Genomic DNA, 19986 nt, shown 5'->3' with positions numbered 1-19986 from the left:
TAATGAAACACGCTCCTGACAAAGGTACAAAGATTGACCGCATTCTTGTAGACGCAATACGTAAACAAAGACTGGCAGCATTCCTGAAGATGTGGATTAACACGATAAAAATTGGAAACAAAAATAATAAAGATCCAATAAGGCAGTTGTGAAAACAAATTAACGTGTTTGTTTACTTATTTTCTTGTCTTTAAACAAATAATTGTTCTAAAATCTTTAAATATTATTAGAGTTGTTCTATACCCACAAGAACTTCACATACTAATTGGGTCTGATCCGTGTAGCCAATTACCAGATACGACAAGTAAAGGCAAGTAATTCAAACGGTACGTAAAGGTTGAAAAGTGAATAGAGAAAATTAATGTTTGAAGATTTTGTGCAACATAACAAAATAAAATATTTTTTAATGTTTAAACATTTATTTTGAATTTTTACTTGGGAGAAATATTTAGGATTCAAATTGAATTGAAGTTACGTAAACATTTGAATTTGGTGCATTTATTTCAGGTGTTGCTTGCACTGTAAAACACATTGTATACATACGTTTTAGGCGACAAATCAAACCTGAAATTTCATAATATAGTTTATGTCTAATTCAGGTTTATTTAGTATATTATATCTAATAATCAGGAATAATTTACTTGTAAATGTCAAGATCTTTTCATCTGCATGTGATAAGGCATGAAACAAATGTTTCAAACCCATTAAAATGATTCCTATAGTTTTCTATATTTTCTTGTACCGAACCATTTAGGAGAAAGAGAAGTGAAGCCCGGGGTGGGTATGATGACTATCCCCCATCCCTTGCAATCAGCCTACCTCTTTCACAGACGAGTACAACCTGTTCCAAAATCCAACATCGACGTGAAAATCGCCCACAACAGCGACAATACTACTTTTTGTTTAGACTGTACCATGTGCTGTTGTATGGCCTGAAGAGGGAAGATAGCTATGCGCGTGATCAACTTTGAACTTTATGGTTTGGTCTACTCGAACATGGACTATTATGTAATGGATATTTACATTAAAAGCTATGTAATGGCATCATTACAGCAAGAGTATAAATGTTCCGTAATGGTAGGACACCGCGTTCAAGTAAACTGACAGAAGCGCATAGGTTTTACATAGTGTTAAGTTTTATATTTTATTCACCTCAGCCTTCAGATTGTAAAGGTAAGTTAACTACCATCGTTTGTTTTGATATTAAACTTATCCGTCACGGTTTAAGCACTGGACCTTCAATTACAAGATTTTTTACTTTCACTGATATAATACATTTAATAAAGTGTAATATTATCCTATCCTAGATTGTGTTATACTCATTATTGGGCTACTAATAAATATAATGATTAAATACGTTCGTTTTGTTTTGTAAATATATATTTTTAGTCCCTTTTAGAAAACTTAGTAGTGCTTATAATATATTATATTTGTTTGTCAATAAAATAAAATATATTTATAAAAAAATTACACGTTTAAAAGGTATTATCAAATGATTACTGGATTTATTCTTAAAGAAATTCATTTCTTTCAGTTTAAGAAACTGTATGCAGTCGACTATATTGAAGGTTTTTTTTTTCAAAAATGTTTTGCTATTACTTTTAGATTGTTGAAAAAGATGCCCCAATCATATACACATTAAGCATGAACGGCTTTGTCGTTTTTACTGTTAAATACAAAACCACTGTTATCGTTGCACGGAAAGTACTTCCAGAAACACTTCGTGACTAATGACTACAAAACACGTTCTGTGAATGTCACAGTTTAGTGCGAGTAAGTGTCGTGTACTTTAGTTAAATAGTCGTGGTTTACTGTCCAAACACTATTTATCTGCTACTCTATTTGCACTTACACAAAGCACTTATTGGTCAAAGGCAATATTGGCAACACACAATGAGTTCACAAATCACAATCTGAAATCAATTAAAGTAAATAAATTTGCTACATTAACAACATTTCCAATTTTTTGACAGTTTTCTCTAAAAAAACTCTGTAGTATATAAAAATGCCGTCACAGGAGAAAAGAAGAAAACATCAAAATAAATAAAATTAACAATACGATTGTTGAACAATACATGATTAAAGTGTAATAAATATTTATGTCATATTTAATGAACATAATTACTACTTAAATATACTAAGTATTTGCATTTTTTATGAAAAATATTAATAATAAGTCATGAAAAACGTTACATATGGGAATGCAAAAAGCAGTATAGTCTGACATGCCAAATAATTGAAAAGTTAGTTACTTCACTCAGTTTTGAGAGAAGCCCACATCAATCTTGTTTTACGACCTGAAAACTCTTACTAAACCATATTCATTCCGTCATTTTTAGGTTGAACATCAAGGCCTAAAGGAGTTATTACAGGATATTTCGATCACTCCATTGGCTGCTCCTTATTCAATTTCCCATATAAGCTCCTACTCAAAACGATTGTGAGTGTCCCTACTGCCTTCCCAGACATTCCACAACGAAGACTCAACTTGAGATTTTTATTGGAAAATAGGGCTGAAGATTCAGTATGCACCCAGAAAGATGAAAGGTCAGTTAATTAAATAAAGAATGAAATAAAGAAGTGCTATGTACGATTAGTTATAAAACTCGTATGAAGATATCGGATATTGACGTGCAAATAGCTAACAATATGTCCTCTTCTTTATTTTTAAGTGTCTTCTTGGCTCTACCATTTCTAAGAAGTCTACCAGAGTCCATCTCTACTGATAGTGTTTGGTTTTTATCAAAGGAAATACTGTGGTTATGATATCAATTTTTGGTTTGTTACAATCATTACAAAACATTATATTATGGAGAGACATAAATCAATGTTTTCATAAAACAAGTCACTTGCTTTATTGTTAAAGACTTAATCGTGCCGCGTAACAGACTTCGCAAAAATTGTATGCAAAAAAAGTCTACAGCTTTTACATCTGGCTACAAATATTACTATGGCACATGTAAACGTGTGTTTTAACATGTTAAATTGTCATATGATTGAAATCATTTTTATACTATTCTATTTACTATACAAATCAAAACCGATATTGCCTTTAGATAATTTTAGATTCACACAAAATTCCAAGTCCAAAGGTCAACTTGTGTTCAAAATATTCATCGTACGGACAGACAGACACAAAAACATTTGTTCATTCCCTTGAGTCATAGGATTCGATATAACGCTCAGTCATCAAACCGTAACGTGGTAGGGGTAACGAATTTAATTACTCTAAAAATATTATCTGCATAAAGAACTAGAACAAGGGAGGTTCATAACCGGAAGTCGCAACCTATGCAATATGCAGAATGTAAAATAATGATTAGGTGCAGAGGCATGCCCACGGGCCACACAGTAATCTTTTGTATTTGCAATAGCGTTGTCTCTTATATTTTGTCCTTGTGTTGGTTGGAGTGTTCAATTCCACAAAAAGAGGTCCATTAATGCATTAAAATGTGTTCGTGATTTTAGTTTTAATTTCTTTTTATTAAATACGTTCTTTGTTGTCAGGAATGTGTCAAACCTGATGTATGACGATTATAGTTATTATAATTTCATCCCAACTTTCTATTGAGATATTCCATGGTAACCACGATTTTATAGATCATTATTACTACCAATTTTACGGTATCTAGAACATAGTCACCCTAAATATGAATTTTATTTTGTTAATTAAGAACTGTAATTAACCAATAGTAAAGTTCCCCCTGTTTAGTGAAAACTGATTATAGATAGGCCTACCTACAAAATTTACTTTTATCATGTTTTTATTTGTTAAAAGGATCAGTTTGTGTACATGAAAGGAACACAAAAAGTAAACTAAAAGTTATGAACTAAATTTACGATAAAACTGACGGTAACTTGAATCTTCCAAGGTTTAATAACATCCAAAATAATAACTTATCAGTAACTCATATAAAAACTCTCACATGATTAGTCTTCACAGTACTAATTAATTAAGATTATTATTAAAACTATACTACAAAATTATACTGTTGCCGCTCTTTTGACGACTTGACACAAACATCTATAAAATATCTTAGACCAAAAGGTATCTATGTAAAACTTCCAAGTTTATCAAGTGTAATGTCAAGAGTCATAACACACGTAAGGACATGCAGACGGACAGGAAACGACACGATTTTAAGGACCTAAATGGCAGTTTATTGTCTAGTAACGAAGCATACAACATACTAGGATTGGGTTCAATAATAATTACCAAAAGAAGTTCAGATTTTTATTACAATTATTATTTTATCTGAGTTTTATAAAAATAGACAAATGAAATGGATTTTGGACATAAAACTAAGACAGATTTTACCTACAATTTTTCAATCCACATCTGCATTATAGGTACATTTAGGTCGTGTACTTGTATATCAAATGAAATATTAATTGCTCTTTCAGTTATGTAGGACTAAATGTTAGGCAAAATATAAATTATCAGTTTTACTAATGTTGTTGGGTTGGTTGGTTTCATAAAATTCTTGTACATTTAATGTTTAAGTAAGGTTTGTCTGAAGTTTGGTTAGTTCAGACATGTAACTACCACTACTAAGTAATATAAAATTTTTGTTGCATCTATGAAAAAAGTTTACTATGTAAAACTTAAAATTTAATTAGATTATTTTAGCTTAAGTTACGTATAATATTAATTTGTTACTATAGCTTAATTAGAGCATAATATTGAAGATATTAAGTAAAAAAAAAAAACAATACAATACATACAATACAATACATACAATATACAAGCAAAATTCATTACGAATAGTGCACCTCAATATTTTACAAGTCGTCCGTTGGTTAAAATTTTGCAAGGTGTATTAGAATAAAAATATGAGTATATAGTTAGTAATTTATTTTGTTTTTTTTTTAATAATAAATTATTTAGTTTTACTGTATTATTAAATGTAATTATTTAAACAGTTGGTAGTTAAGTATAAAACGTGTTTAAAAGTTATCGCATATTTCTATCATTGAATGCAGTAATCTCCTCCATCCCAGTAGCAAATATCGTTTTACTCCTGGTATTTATAATCTAAATATTGATGTCAGTGTACTCTTGATCTCGTGGTTGTGTTGAGGGTTTTAAAGTCTTTACAATGAAAATAGATGTTTCAGATTGATTTTCCACACTGTTCAGTCGCTGACGATTATCACAATCGTCATCCTGTATTGTGTGTTCTCTAACTCCACTTGACGTGACCTCGGGCGCATCTCGTTCCACTGATCTGTCACGAATGTCAAGGTAGAAGCTGTACACCACCCACATGTAGTAAAGATGGACTGTAAAAAAAAAAAGTTGGAAATTTAAATCACTTATTCTCTATTGACATGATTACATGTACATTTTTGAGCCCCTGAAAAATGTTAACTAAATAAATTGTGATCTTGTTTTTTTAATTATTATTTTTTTTTTTACTTTGTAGTGGATATAACCCTTGTTCAAATAATGATTCACTTGTTCTTTAATCATGAAATATAACAATAAAAATGACATACATCCTATCTACAGCAGGTAGAAAAGGTTAAGAGTACAAAAGGAGAATTGACTGTTACAAAACTTATCCCTATGCAGTCGATAGGTTAATGAAGATTTTTACTGTTGTTTTGTTTTCAATTTTGTTATAACCAAATAATATCAATGACAAAATATTAAAGTAATAAACTGCTCGCGATTACAAATTTTGTTTTGCTATTATTTAATTAAAGTTTTTAACACCTGCAATTCTACACATAGCATTTGCTTGGCTTAATATATCATCACCGATTCATATCCGTCCTTACAAAAACACGATGCTATAACATAAAATATATTATATTACATAAAAATTATCTATTAATTGGTGAATATAATTCTTTAGGCTCAATTTACAAAACTGATTATGTGTTTTTATTCGCTCAAAGAAGAAAATAAACACTATAAACTTTATATCGATGTAATAGTATTAATTAACATTTTTTTTTTTGCAGGAATCCTTTTTATGTGTAATTGTTTTATTTAAAAAATATATATTGCATAATTAGGTATACTGGTAAAGTAATAGTTTTTAATTTGCTAAAAATTTTATAAAATGTACTGGAAAATAGGGTTTATGGTACAGCGTGCGCCCTAATATTAAAAATTACAAGTTTTTTGTAGTAGAATTCACATTGTATAATTTAATCGTATATGTATATAGATCAAGGTTGTTGATATGGATTTTATTTAGATGCAAACTAAATAAAACAAGCACACTAAATTAAATTAATGCTGAAGGAAACGACACGAAACTAAATGTCTCATTTTAATAAATCACCAAAAATGCTATAAATTCTACGAGACTATAAATGCTATAAATTCAAGTTATTTTGCATTAGATATTTTACTTTTATAATGTATAGTGAACTATAATTTTATTTTTCTTCATTGTATCTGTACCTAAGAATAGTCGTAAGCATTTTATAAATTATGTGTTTGCCTGTAAATTTCATAAGCAAGTTAAAATGAAATACTTATCTTATTAAACATATATATTTTTATTTCGATTTCTTTGTTGTCATAAGAAATAGTCGTACGTAGTTATTCGCTATACATTTTCCCTCAGTTCGTTAGTGTTTTCATAATATTTTAGGACATTTTTGATAAGCTTGTTTTACTGGCGCTACAAGTAAAAACCACAATAATTTATTCATAATTCCAACATTTCACCTATCTCGAATAGTTAAAAATAACCTGATACCAAACAATAGTTAGATAGTTATTTTACTTCCATTAATGTGTTCATTTTACCTTTGATATAACAATACTGTAATATATTGTAAGCTTTAAAAGTAAGACAGAATTTAAAGCAGCCCTTTTAAAATCAGATAACATTTTTAGTTTTCAAAATAGTAAAGTACTTACAAATGGATATGCAGTAGAACTTTATAGCAGCTGGCAAATCATCATCTGTCATACCATCGAAGACAAATATCATTAGGAAATTAACAATTTGCTCCAATATGAAAATTATGAACCATTTCAGCAGCCAATGTAGCAGTGGTTTCGGGTTTTTTCTGCACATAATAGGAAGCAAGCAAGCAAGCAATTTAATAGCTAGTAACATATTATTTTGTTTAGAGTTAATCTTTTACTAAATTGAGACATTTATGTGAAACACATTATAGTGGAGAAGCAATTTTATTCTTTTAAATTCAAACAGTGTAAATTACGATATAAACAGACGTGGACCATTTAAATAATAATTTTATCAAAGCATAATAAGCCTATCTTCAAATTTTTACAAATTATAGCTTGTTAAAAGCTACAAAATTGGAACAGAACGAATCTACCACCAAATATTTTCAATATAGAAAATTTAAATTTTACATCTGTAAAAATATAATTCCAAACATAAGAAAACTTATGAGTTTGTTAATCCCAACGTGAACATATTTCGTGATTGATTGTAATTTGTGTTTTTTTAATAGGCCAAATGTTAACATGGAATCGATTTTAAACAGAACTATGAACTTCTGTAATATTACTTGATTTTTTAAAACATTTTGTTACAATTAAAACATACATTTTATAAATATTTGGTTCACGATATACACTATTCTATTTACTGATAGTAATCTTGCTTCCCCTTTAAAAGTGAGATTCTGCTGTATAAGCTTTTCCTAGAATAACCACCCAAGTATAGTAAGTATAGTAACTTAGCCAAGTATAATCGGCTCAGAGTGGTTAATTGTGAAATGGTGGAGTTGTCAATCCACCGTGTTTAAGGAAAACTCTCCCAGAATTTTCCGATACAGTAAATACGAATATGTATTTATATGATTGTTTCTTAGCAACAGTGCGGAGGCAATTGAATCATCCACCCTTCTCACGTATGAGTTTGACCAAATGAAAGAGTTTAGAACTGTATGTTCAAATACATTTCCTATTCTTTCTCCTTTGAATTCTTACCTTTATCTAACCCCTTTGTCGCCAATAATGCTCTTTTTCTTTGTTTTTATACTGTGATTCGACCAGTCTTGTAAACTTCGACCAGAAATGTCCTAACTTAAATGTAAGCAAATGTTTCTGCCTCTTAGTAAACTTCAGCCGAAAGTTTCAACAGCTGTTTAGTGTCAGTTAAATTGTTGGATTAAGTGTTGTAAATGTCATAATTATTTTCCTGGATTATAAAGTATCCCTGGAAACTTTTCTGATTTTTCCTCTTAGTAAAATTCTTCGTCAGACTTAAACGATGTTAAGAATTAGAATAAAATGAAATATCCAAATTTATCTAGTTATTCTCGAGATTACCACTCACCATTACATTTAGCGATTAAATTAAATTCATATGATTTAGGAACTTTATTTTATAATATCTTGAAGAAATAAGCTAAGATTTATAACTATTAGTGATATTAGTAATTTTTACCAGGCGTTATTATATATTATCTTAACAAACTAATCTAAATTTAGCTTTATTGATTTCTAATTATCAAGAAGATTTTTTAAGGTTGGAAATGAAACTTTCAAGGTTAATATCTTAACACGAACAAATAAATGAAATATAAAATCATTAAAAGAGAAACTTACTCTATACACTGCTACCAGGAAACTGACAGTGAATGCACATTGGATGGTTTGGAAAATTATCACCAACAGGAAAATTCCCTGTAACACTAAACAGAGTTACTAGATGGCAAACATATTATTGAGAATTTTAGTTTCGTATACGAACAAACAATACATATATTAGGCTACGTTATAATGTGATCAGGGAAAACTGGCAAACTTTATTGTTTTTTATAAACATTGTTTTATTATGTCTTGATAAACATAATATATACAAATTTGATTTATTTGATGTTTACATAAGCTTGACTAACTTTATGGGACAGTTGATCATGCAATGTTACAATTCACAGTTATTGAAGTTGTAGGCATTTACAAACAACTGAAATATTTACAAAAGTAACATGGCCATTTTGGTGCTTCATAGTGATTTAGTATCTATGATAATTATATTAGCTCATTTTCACTAATTAGTTCTATGTCGTAATAAGATGATCAATATGGCTGACTCTGTCGAGCGTTGTGTGTCAGTTTATATACACAAGATCTCATCATTGACTAAATGTGTGAATCAATAATTCGTACATTAGGCCGCTATTAAGAGGGCTAGTTCTCCTTGACCTTATGTTTAGTGCCACATAACCAATGTTAATTTCAAAATATTCTCCTAACCCACCAAAACGAAAAAAATTGACGAAACAAAAAGTAGTTTGAATCACATGTTTGTATAAAGTGAAGCAGCGAACAAAACTTGTGTTTTCAACTAGCATAATCATAAAAAAATTATGTGAAAATATCGTTTGCACATGTTATGTAAAAATGTTTCAGTGTACTTTTATATAACCACTATATTTACGGTACTATTAACTAACGAACACTATGATATAAAATTAACTTTTAACTCTTGGAAATTTAGGTTAGGACGCCTGTTTGAAATTAACTTGGGCTATATGAAACTAAGCGAAAGTTCTTAGCTGTACTGAGCATTCTTAAATAGTAGTCTGAATAGATTTATTGTGTTTTTCTTCAGGAACCTAACCACGTCATTAGTTCTATATCAAAATGCTTATTACACTGTAATTATGGTTTTTAAAGTGTAATACATTAAGGATTAAAGTTTTATCATACATACAAAACTTACTTCTCATATAGCCGATTGCTTTATCCATATCAGGACCTAAATTTTCATCGGGTGACATTGTTACTATGTTGTGTATATAAAACTGCATTTCGATTGCCCTGTAAATCTGAAAAAAATAACAACCTCAATTAAGTAAAGTAGCTATTGTAATCATACATGACATGATGTAGAACAGTTACTCATAAAAACCATCCATATAAACTTGGATGGATATATGGATGGTCCTCCTAACAATTCGTGAAGTAAGAGGAATGTTCTACCGACCAGTGAGGTCCATCCAATCACCTTGGCACCGGTTTTGACGGAAAAGCAACAGCAACAAGTCTTCAGACGTGGAAACCTCATTTCTGGAAAAGATCACCAACGTATAAATGTGATCATAAAAATGTCCATTTAAAATATGAATAACGTTATCATTACCTCAGACCACATTTAAAATGATCCCTAAATATACCAGCATTACAACTAGAATCATAAATATAAACAACACAATTGTTGATAGACTGATATCATAGCATGTTGTTTCATAAATGTATTGTCTGTACTGTATCAGTTATATTGAGATGCATTGCTATGATACACTTAATCTTTCCATACTGGGTAAACCAACCTGCCTGTTCACTTGATTATAACATGCATAACTGAATTACAACAGGCTGTAATCGGAAGTATTTATATTGTAAGAATGGGCACATATAATACTTGTATGCTGACCATTAACGAAGCTTATTACTTGAGAGGCTGAAAAAATTTATGTCCGTCTGTACACACGAGCGTCTCAAAAACGAACTAAAATACAGACTTGAAATTTTGCAAGATATGTTTTTTAAAGCAAAATCGAGTTCGATAATGGTGCATGTCACTGCCCAAATGATTTCGCTCAACGTCAGAGAACATTTACATATGTATATCACATCCTACCTTCTAAACGGTATATTACAAGAACGGAGTACCCCACACCAAGTTTCGCCTAACAGGCTTCACTAAGGTTCATAACATTTCAAACCTATAGCTCATCACATTCCGAAGATGTTCTTGGGACAAATAAAAAGATATAAATCATAAAAAGTAAATGTTACGTTCAACAGACAAAAGAACGTGGTATCAACATACCGAGTGATATGCTTCAATGACACTCAAACAAACATAGTTTGACATAAACTATCATAGAAATCACTATTGTCTGTATAGAAATAAAGATTCATGGATAGTGTTATATCTGAAGATGATCTTTACTGAGGTATCTTGCACGATAAATTCACATTTTATACAATGATTTAGGTTTCATAGCAGTGTATATTACTTATAAAGTGTATATTAATAATATTACGGTAAGGTATAAAGGATATTACAACGAAATAGTGCGCTAAAATAAGATCTAGTCAATTTTGGTTAACATCGACTTTTACTCTAATAGTTTTTTAGGTACAAATTACCAATATTTGATCATTTGCCATGTTTAAATCTCATGTGCTTATACATAATGTGTAAAAAATTGTTTTATTCTGGTATGTTCTAGTTGCCATCATGGGTACTCGTAAGACTACTATAAATATATTTATTAATGGTCATCTAAATCCCATGGAGTGAAATGCAACGTCTTCAAAATCAGTATTGCTAATATGTAAATGCTTCATGCAGGACGTCAGGTTAGTGTGTTTACAAATATTGTGAGGAAAGACTGACAGATAGATAGGCATACAGTTAGGCAAAGACACAGAAATAAACTTTCCCAGTTCCACTAGTAATAACCTTCGCTAAAGCTCAAGCAATAAGATAATAAGAACGCCGAGTATCGTAAAAACAAGGAACATCTGTATTATGTTACAATTGCTGTAAAAGCTGTAGTTTTATACATAGAACTTAACGAAGTACGAGCCGTAAACGACTGTTTGTTTCAAGATCTAAATATAATTAAGAAATTCAAACATTTTCCATGTTTTAGTGGTGTCAATAGATTCTTCCTTGAAATTTTCCGAAATTTTAAAAAGATCATTAAATAAACTTCCTCATTAAAGGATCACCCAAATTCAACTAGTAATGCACAATATTATTCTATACGAAGCTATAAACCACATAGACAACTGTTTTATCCAACTCATAAAAAGCAAACAAGCTTAATATTGTGTGCTCACATTTATGCTAATTTAGGTACTCCACTTGATTATAAGTTTCCAAATGAATGAAGGGCTTTAGTATAATTAACATAGACTTATATGACTTTAAATTAAACATTATTTGAAATGTTTTATTAAATAACTTACCTTATGAATTAAAACACGCGTATTATGTTCCAAATTATTATTTAGTATGGTAGAAACTAATCTAGACTGTTTTAAAGATTTAAACCAGTTGCTACACAAATTTCCTTATTTGATATGCATATAAATAACACACAGCACTATACCACTTTACGCGCTAGATACTGCATCTACACTTTGTAATGCCTAGTTTGTACTTTACAATTTCTCGATTACAATGTCATGTAATCAGTACAGAAAATAACACTGTATACTGGAATATTCAGATGAATCCCTCATACCTATTTAACTTACAACTTATTCTAATTCTATCACCTGATCGATATTTTTACAACAACAGATCCCGGCTAACACCTCGTCGTCCTGGTGTGGAATAAGCTAGGGTGTGGTCACAACGAACAAAGCGTTATTAAAAGTCACAGTTGTTGCATGACAAATAAATTTCAGTATGATATGACACTTACACAGCACTTCAACAAAATTGAGCTCATTAACATATGTTTCTGGCCGGTTCACGCTATTTACATATACATCACATCATACCCAGTTCTTACAAGTCAACCTCAATATACAACATGTAAGCCATTGGGTATTAGTAAAATTTTTTTAACAAACTGATTTTAAATTTTTTAAAGTTTTCATACACAACTCAACTGAAAAGAGTTAATCAGGATGTAAATGCATTGTATATTCCATTATGTCAATAAGCATACAAGTTTAAACATGAGTAAGCTAAACTTTGGGTCAGTGTGAGAAGCTTCATTTTCAACCCACGTCGGACAATATCCTGGCCGGAGTGACTCCTTATGAAATGGTCTTTACCATTTTTATTGCGAGTTAAGTCAAACGAAAAGTATTGCGCATACAGATGGACCCACCCAGTCCAACCCAATTTTTAAGAACTGGTGGAAAGATCCGTTACTAAACATTCCTGTATAATTCAAATATGAAAAATTTATGTACAGTATTAGTATTCCCGTTCATAAATATTGTTATACTAATTTTATATCCCATCCAGAATTTATACCGGGTACGTAATTTTAAACTGTATCTAGAATGAGAAAAGACAGTTAGATGAGACAAAAATTATTATATATTTAACAGTTTTATTTCATAGCTTTTACCGATTCTTAACTACAATCAAGGAATTTATACAGGAAATTGGTAGGCCTGTACTTGAAAAAATTATTATACATTTTAGCCTAAATACTCGGTTACGACTTCATTTTTAATATCAAGTCAAATATTGCAAAATAACGCGAAGGATAACTTTTACAAATTTCTATCTTAGCTATTACGTTTTGTTAGTTCTTGCACCTTAAATTCTTGTAACATAATTTTAAACTACCCAAAATCTTACTACTTTTCAAAGGAGGAACTATTGTTCACATAAATTATTGTCCCATTGTTCTCTCTTAATGCAAAAAATTCCATTGTATTACATAATATATAAAGTGAATTTGATAAACTATGTAATTTAAACCTTTGATAAATATATAAACTATTAACGTTATATATTTGTTTTGTTTTCTTGCCTGAACACTTGCAGAAAATATGATGTCATAAAATCTATACTGTCTGTCTGTCCACACGATATTTTGAGAATGATGAAACCTATAGACCTGAAAGTTTCCATGAAGACTATTTAATAGAAAGTATTTTACTATTCCATGAAAGTATTTTAATCGACTATAAGCACCATCTTTTTTACTGACAGTACATGTTACTCAATGGGATTTGGCGAAACGCTCGTGAATATATTTAGATTGATCTTGGGCAACCATGGTAGCAGAAAATCGCCATTGTCGACAATTATATAGTGTGGACATTTTTTAAACTGTATGCACTGTACAGCTTTGTAACTGAGTACAGTTGTATAACATATTAACATGTGACGTAGTGACATGGGTAGTATAAAAATAAAAGTTAAATACTTGTAATCATGCGTACAACTTTAATCATGCCTATTACGTGCCACGTGGTGTGGTTTGCTCCTACTATATTCAACAGTTCACAAAATAACTGTTATTTAATTTTTCTCCGCAACAAATAATGCATAACTATTTCTACCGAAAGAGAATATAATTACTGTAATATTCCATTTTCACAAAAACCGTCTCTTATTTAATAAACGAAATAAATTAAATGGTAATTTTAGCGACAGCGGTTGCTTCAGGCTACGCAGATGGGTGAGCTTTGTTAATAAATTAAACTCAAGGGGAGGTTTTCAAATTGGCTTCATTATTCGTGATTGGCTTGACAATTTTACTGTGATGAATGAAATAATTATGATAAAAATTATTAAAAAATTACATTGAGAACCTCCGGTCGCTTTCATTGTAAAATAATTATTTAATATAAAATAGATTTGCGAGTCGTGTGATACCGTAACTTCGTACACAAAGTGCCAGAAGCAACGTTTAAAGTGTTATAAAATTCCGAATTGGTGTCCTATTTTTGTTATTGAAATTTATTTATTCTAACAGAAAATTAAGATTTTCTGTAATATTTTTATTTAGTAACAATCAGTGCTCAGTAACCAATTGTATTGCAAACTACTTCAAGTCATAAACATCCAACTATCTAGCAGTTTGGATATAAAACTTACCGCTTTTCATTCACATATTGAATATGGAGATAAAATTTTGACATCGTGGTGAAGGTGTAGAGATTCGAGCTCAACTGTTATCTATGAAATGAAATAAAGCACTGCTAGTTTCATTTTGTTATGATATCGAATGGTATCTTGCAGTAGTAGTTATAATTGGGGTTAAAGACGAATCTGCCTGTACAAATACAAAACGTCCCAAATTTCAAGAAACAATGAAATGAGAAAAGCTCACACTGTATTAAGCAATGGATATGTAATGTCTAATACATACGGTTTGATATTCTACGGCCGGAAAAGGGTCCTAAATAGTAGGGTTTAGTTTACTTACCTTAAATAGAGTAAACAGGCTTCTGTACCACAGAAAAATTAGTTTAAATTATTTTTTCTACAATTAAAGACTGAAGGGTAGATTTTAGAAAATAAAAACTTGAGACAATTTTAAATCTTAAAAGAAAACTGTCAAAATTCCTTTACAGTTGTACTCTAAAGAGCGGTACAAAGATCCCTTGAGGAGCTTGGATTGCTGAATTTAGCCTGTTTCTAGTTCTCAAGGCAGGCCTATTTTGTCTACTCAAATGTGAATGGGTTCATGGAAGGACGTCCAATTGAATAAAATAGAGGAAAGGAAAACTTTCGAATTGAACAAAAAACGATATCATTTAAAAAGTTGTAGTCTCAAGTTTGCATCAGACTATTTGATAGGCTCCCTCGTAAAAAATCAATGATCATATAATATTTAAAAGCTCATATAAAACATCACATGAGTGTTTATACTATACTGATGATTTCATGATGGGCCGCTGGGATGAAAATTCATGAAGTTCTTGAAAAACATTAGCAACAACGAAAATCTCTGTTCTGATAAAGACATTTCAACAAACGGTTTAAGACGTTGGACTTTGGATCTAAATTTGAGATAGCGCAGGTTCATTTCTGTCTGTGACTCTAGTATGTTTGGACAATACCATCGATCTTATCGTGTTGTATCGATTATTCCCATAATTTTATAAAAGTTTTATTATTTTATTTTGAAAACATAATTGAAATGGTACATTTTCTTAACTCACTCTTGACACTTGACGCATGCAACGTAATTCTAAATTGCTGCTGCAAAATATAATATATTATTATTAATATGAAACTAATAAATATATATCTATAGTCTCATTTACATCAATAAGGGATTGGGAAATCTATAAAAATTGTGCGACTTGAGCTTGAAAGAAGAACCTTGTGAATAAAAGATGTCCTCAATGACTTTCAATATTAGGTTATCAATTAACAGCTGTCAGCTCGCTGTTGCGTAGTAGTAATTGTATCCAGGGATCATTCAATTCTGATTGAACACCAAGCTGACAATCCAGCAATGTCATATCTGAATATATTGCGGCTGTTTGTGAACGTAACTACTGCCTGGTTAGTGACACCGAGTTGATTAAATTTGGTTTTGAGTTTTCATCGCTTTCAAGACCAATGTGTAAATTGCAGTATATGTTTGAATCATGCCAATCCCATAGATGAATACAGCCACAACTTCATTTGTTATAGAAAACCCCCGTTTTCAAGACCTTTGTTGTTTATGCAATTATAGCTGTAAAGCATTAAAAACAACAAATTTTGGTTGTGTTACAAAACAATAGGTAGTAAAAATATACATTTGCACATGTGAACACTTTTCCTAATTTATCTGTTCTACAACAACAACATCTCTGAGGACAGACCTATTAAAGAATTAAATTACAAGTTTGGACTTGCTATTGTACGTAGAGTGTATGAGTTATGTATACATTTTTTAGCTAGCTTAGATATATTAATATTGTTTTAAATCATGAAAATTTAAAAATAAAAAATTTTCTTCATAAAACTTTGCTGATAAATTTACTGTCAGATATTATGTAAAGCTTAACAGATGTATTTCAATAAATAAAGTATATATTTTACGATTAAACATATTAACAATAGTATTACAATCTATTGGCCAAATGTAAGTAGTGTCTCTCTTAACACGAATATAACTGTCACAAAAAATAATAAAAACTGTTATTATTCAAATAAAATAAAAAACACCTATTTATGAATCAAAAATGGAATTAAACCTAACACTTAATGCTTGTCCGATCTAAAACATACTTAAATCATAAATTTATAGTATCGGAAGATAAACATCATAGTTAAAAGATGTAACGTTCTTCACATTTCTTGCTATTAAAAATAAACTTTTTACTTGGGGGGGGGGGGGGGTGGGGGATTTTTAGAAGAAATGAAGAAAAGTAGTGATATGACATTATTTGTATTTATTGTATTGCATTTTTATAGTGCAATTGGTACAAATATTTTGTAATTTTATTATTATATAAAAACTTCAAACAATATTGTACTTCAATGTTATATTTACAAGAAAAACTAAAGGTTAAAATGAATTTAAATGTTTATTAGTTAAATATTTTAAATTAGACGCCTGCTAAAGATGATAATACCAAATATATCGCGTTAAAATTTACAGCTAGATTAATGTAAATGCAGATTAAATAACTAAAAAATTGCATATTCGATATTAAATATAACCATCATAAAACTAATGTGGTATCACTTTAAAATGGCTGAGGTAACATGACACTAATAAATTAGCCCCACTTAGATGTAAGGTATGCCTGAACTGATCGAAATTCTAACTTATTTTACATTATGCTATTTCTACATTACTATTTACGAGATGGAATGAACTAGGCCATTTTATTATTAGTGATGTTACAAAAAAACTTAATTAATAGTGCAACCATTGCTGAAGTACTATTTCATATAAGAAGCTAAGATACCTAGATTATAAGTATGAAGCAATTAGGATATGAGGATGTACGAAACAGTGAACTATCTCAATATGTTTGAAACATGTTCGTGTGTACAAAGTTAGGCAAAACTTGTCAGAGAACTTGGCTCTCAGACAAGACGCCCAATGTACTTACTGATTGTGTTCCTTTAACAACATTATACGAATATAGATTCATGTAAGTGGGAGTATTATATTGTCCTTACAGAAGTCAAGCACGTACATCTTTTGAAAGTACAGTCTTTAATAAAGTATTCATAGTTGGTTTGTGTGAAATTAGATGTGTATTAACATGTGATTAAATAGATTAGATCGCCCAGATTCTAAACATTATTTAGTAATTTAATACATTTCAAATAATTTTTTATAAAAGCAAAAATAAACATTACTTCTCTTAAATTGCCTAAAGTAATTCAACACACTTTTTTAGCCAACGCGAGATCTTTAATATTATACCTTCTTTATCTATTATATAAAAATGAAACTGTTCGTGTGTAACAGCATCACTCACAAAACGGCTGGACGGATTCGCCTAATTTTTTTTAAATTTGTTTCGTCTTGATCTGTAGAAGGTTATAGGATACTTTTTATCCCTTTCCCGATTCAGGATTCCGCCCCACTGGTTACAGAAATACCCGTAAGAAATGCATTGCAGCAAACATATGTTATTAAGTTGAAAGAGTCTTTTCAAATTTTTAATCAGCTGTTCTTTGTAAACATATATAATGCGACAAAAAATATATTTATATATAATTTAATTACTACACTTATAGTTTTAAAGCATAGAGTAAGCTTAAGAGAAACGACAAATTTTGTTTAAACTGTTTCTGCAATCACTGTTTAAACATAGACTTTACTATCCAGATAATACAATTCAAATTTGACGTAAAAATTCACCTTTAACTGCAATATTTATTTAATATAAACCATGCTTCATGCTTGATCAGAAGAGCAATGCAGATATCATAATTACTATCTTACGTTGGCTACAAATATAAAGAATGTTATAAAATCAACCTTAGTTGTTTTTTTTTTGACAGAAGTATCAGGAATGTGGTACATACCTTCATAATGCGCCCAAGAAGCTCACGAAGGAACGACTATCAATTATCTCAGCAATGTTTAGAATGTGATAGAAAATGAATAAGTGAATATAGTGTACTGTTTTCAACGGGAAATTGCGTGCGAAGCCGCGGGAAACTTATTGAAATGCGCAGCGAAGCGCGCCGGGTCCGCTAGTATAGTCTAATATAGTATCGTACAATATATTTTGACAACGTATTATAAGAGTTCCGTAATGATAAAAGATAATTATTAAAGAAGATGTACAAAATAAAAATGTTAACTAGCTAAATTTTTTAATACTATTTACACTAATACTTACTTACTTTCTCAAGTTTTAATTTTTAAACAGCTTAAAACCACCGTATTACCATATATAGTCCTTTTATATCAAATCAAAATTTATTTATTTAATAACAAAAATAGTTTTGCAACAGCAAATCAGGAGTTATTAAAAAAAAGAAATGTAATTGTTATCTCTTGGCAAAAGAAAAATTAACTTAGTACAGTTCATTGAACTATTTGGATTAGTAATTAAATTATAAACAAATGTATTACTGTTATTTAAACAAATAAATAAAATTAAAAATACTAGTTAAAAAGTGCATAAATAACATTCAGGTATACATCTGCATGAACGCAGCTCAAGTTGAAAGAGCTCCAATAACGTATTTTATAAACTAAGGATTTAAAATCATACTGAAGGAGAAAAAGTGATAGTTTGAAAACTAATTACTTATTGACTTGAACTGTTCATCGAGTAAACGTGTCATAAAATAAAAAACAAAAACGTAATGAGATTCTTATAAAGTAATATATCTGTTAGAATATTGTAAGAAACTGAGAGATTGCACTTAGTCCTAAATGGCCTTTTCACTGCCTTCTGATTGACAAGGTATTCGGTTGGGAATAGGTGCGACCGTCGAGATCCATGAGGAAGGAATTTGGGCAACATCTCCCGCAGTAGACTAGACATCGAACTACCCTTGCTCCCCGATATCTCAACATTTTTGGTTAATGTTGTTAAAGTAACCGTTCTTGGATTATTATATAAAAATAATAAAAAATATACATGGTATATTCGTGAAGTCACACTTTGAAACTATTAACACACAAGGATAAAATACGATATTTTCTGCGATTATAGGGTCATATATATATTCTTATGTCATCAGTCAAGTGGCCCACAGTTCATGAGCGTTTAACAGCAACCAACAATAGGACATGGTTTTCAAACGAAGCAACTGGTTACAATGTAAAAAATTAATCAGTGAAATCTCAGACATGGTTGTCAAATCAAATAAGTGGTAAAGATGTATAAAGTGAATTCGTCAAGACAAACATATTGCATATACCGCATTTACAGAATTCATTATCTTTAATCTCTAATCAAGTATGAATGTTTCCAGTGCATTGTGCCTCTGATGGTGCATCAATTTGAGAAGATGTTACATCCAATACTAAAATTTGCTCCCACTTCAACTATATTTCTGTGTTCCATATAGTGGTAAACAGCATTTTTAAATACATTATAGATACCCACTAAACAGCTTT

At 30.2% G+C, this 19986-nt stretch overlaps 1 protein-coding gene and 1 long non-coding RNA gene across 2 annotated transcripts in view; both read right to left on the bottom strand.

Annotated features, from left to right (window-relative positions):
• Positions 1-19986, bottom strand: part of LOC124353706 (probable chitinase 10) — a 476771-nt gene that overhangs the window by 267463 nt on the left and 189322 nt on the right. The gene's annotated exons all lie outside the window — the stretch shown is intronic.
• On the bottom strand, positions 8564-10013 carry LOC124353709. The gene is made up of 3 exons (XR_006921617.1): positions 9936-10013; positions 9672-9777; positions 8564-8629 (listed from the first exon to the last, which is right to left on the bottom strand). It is a non-coding gene; the product is annotated as an uncharacterized LOC124353709 (long non-coding RNA).

Source organism: Homalodisca vitripennis, chromosome 2 (assembly GCF_021130785.1).
Source record: "Homalodisca vitripennis isolate AUS2020 chromosome 2, UT_GWSS_2.1, whole genome shotgun sequence".
Classification (NCBI taxonomy): domain Eukaryota; kingdom Metazoa; phylum Arthropoda; class Insecta; order Hemiptera; family Cicadellidae; genus Homalodisca; species Homalodisca vitripennis.
The sequence above is the reverse complement of the archived record's forward strand: the minus strand, read 5'-3'. Positions and strand labels throughout refer to the sequence as shown.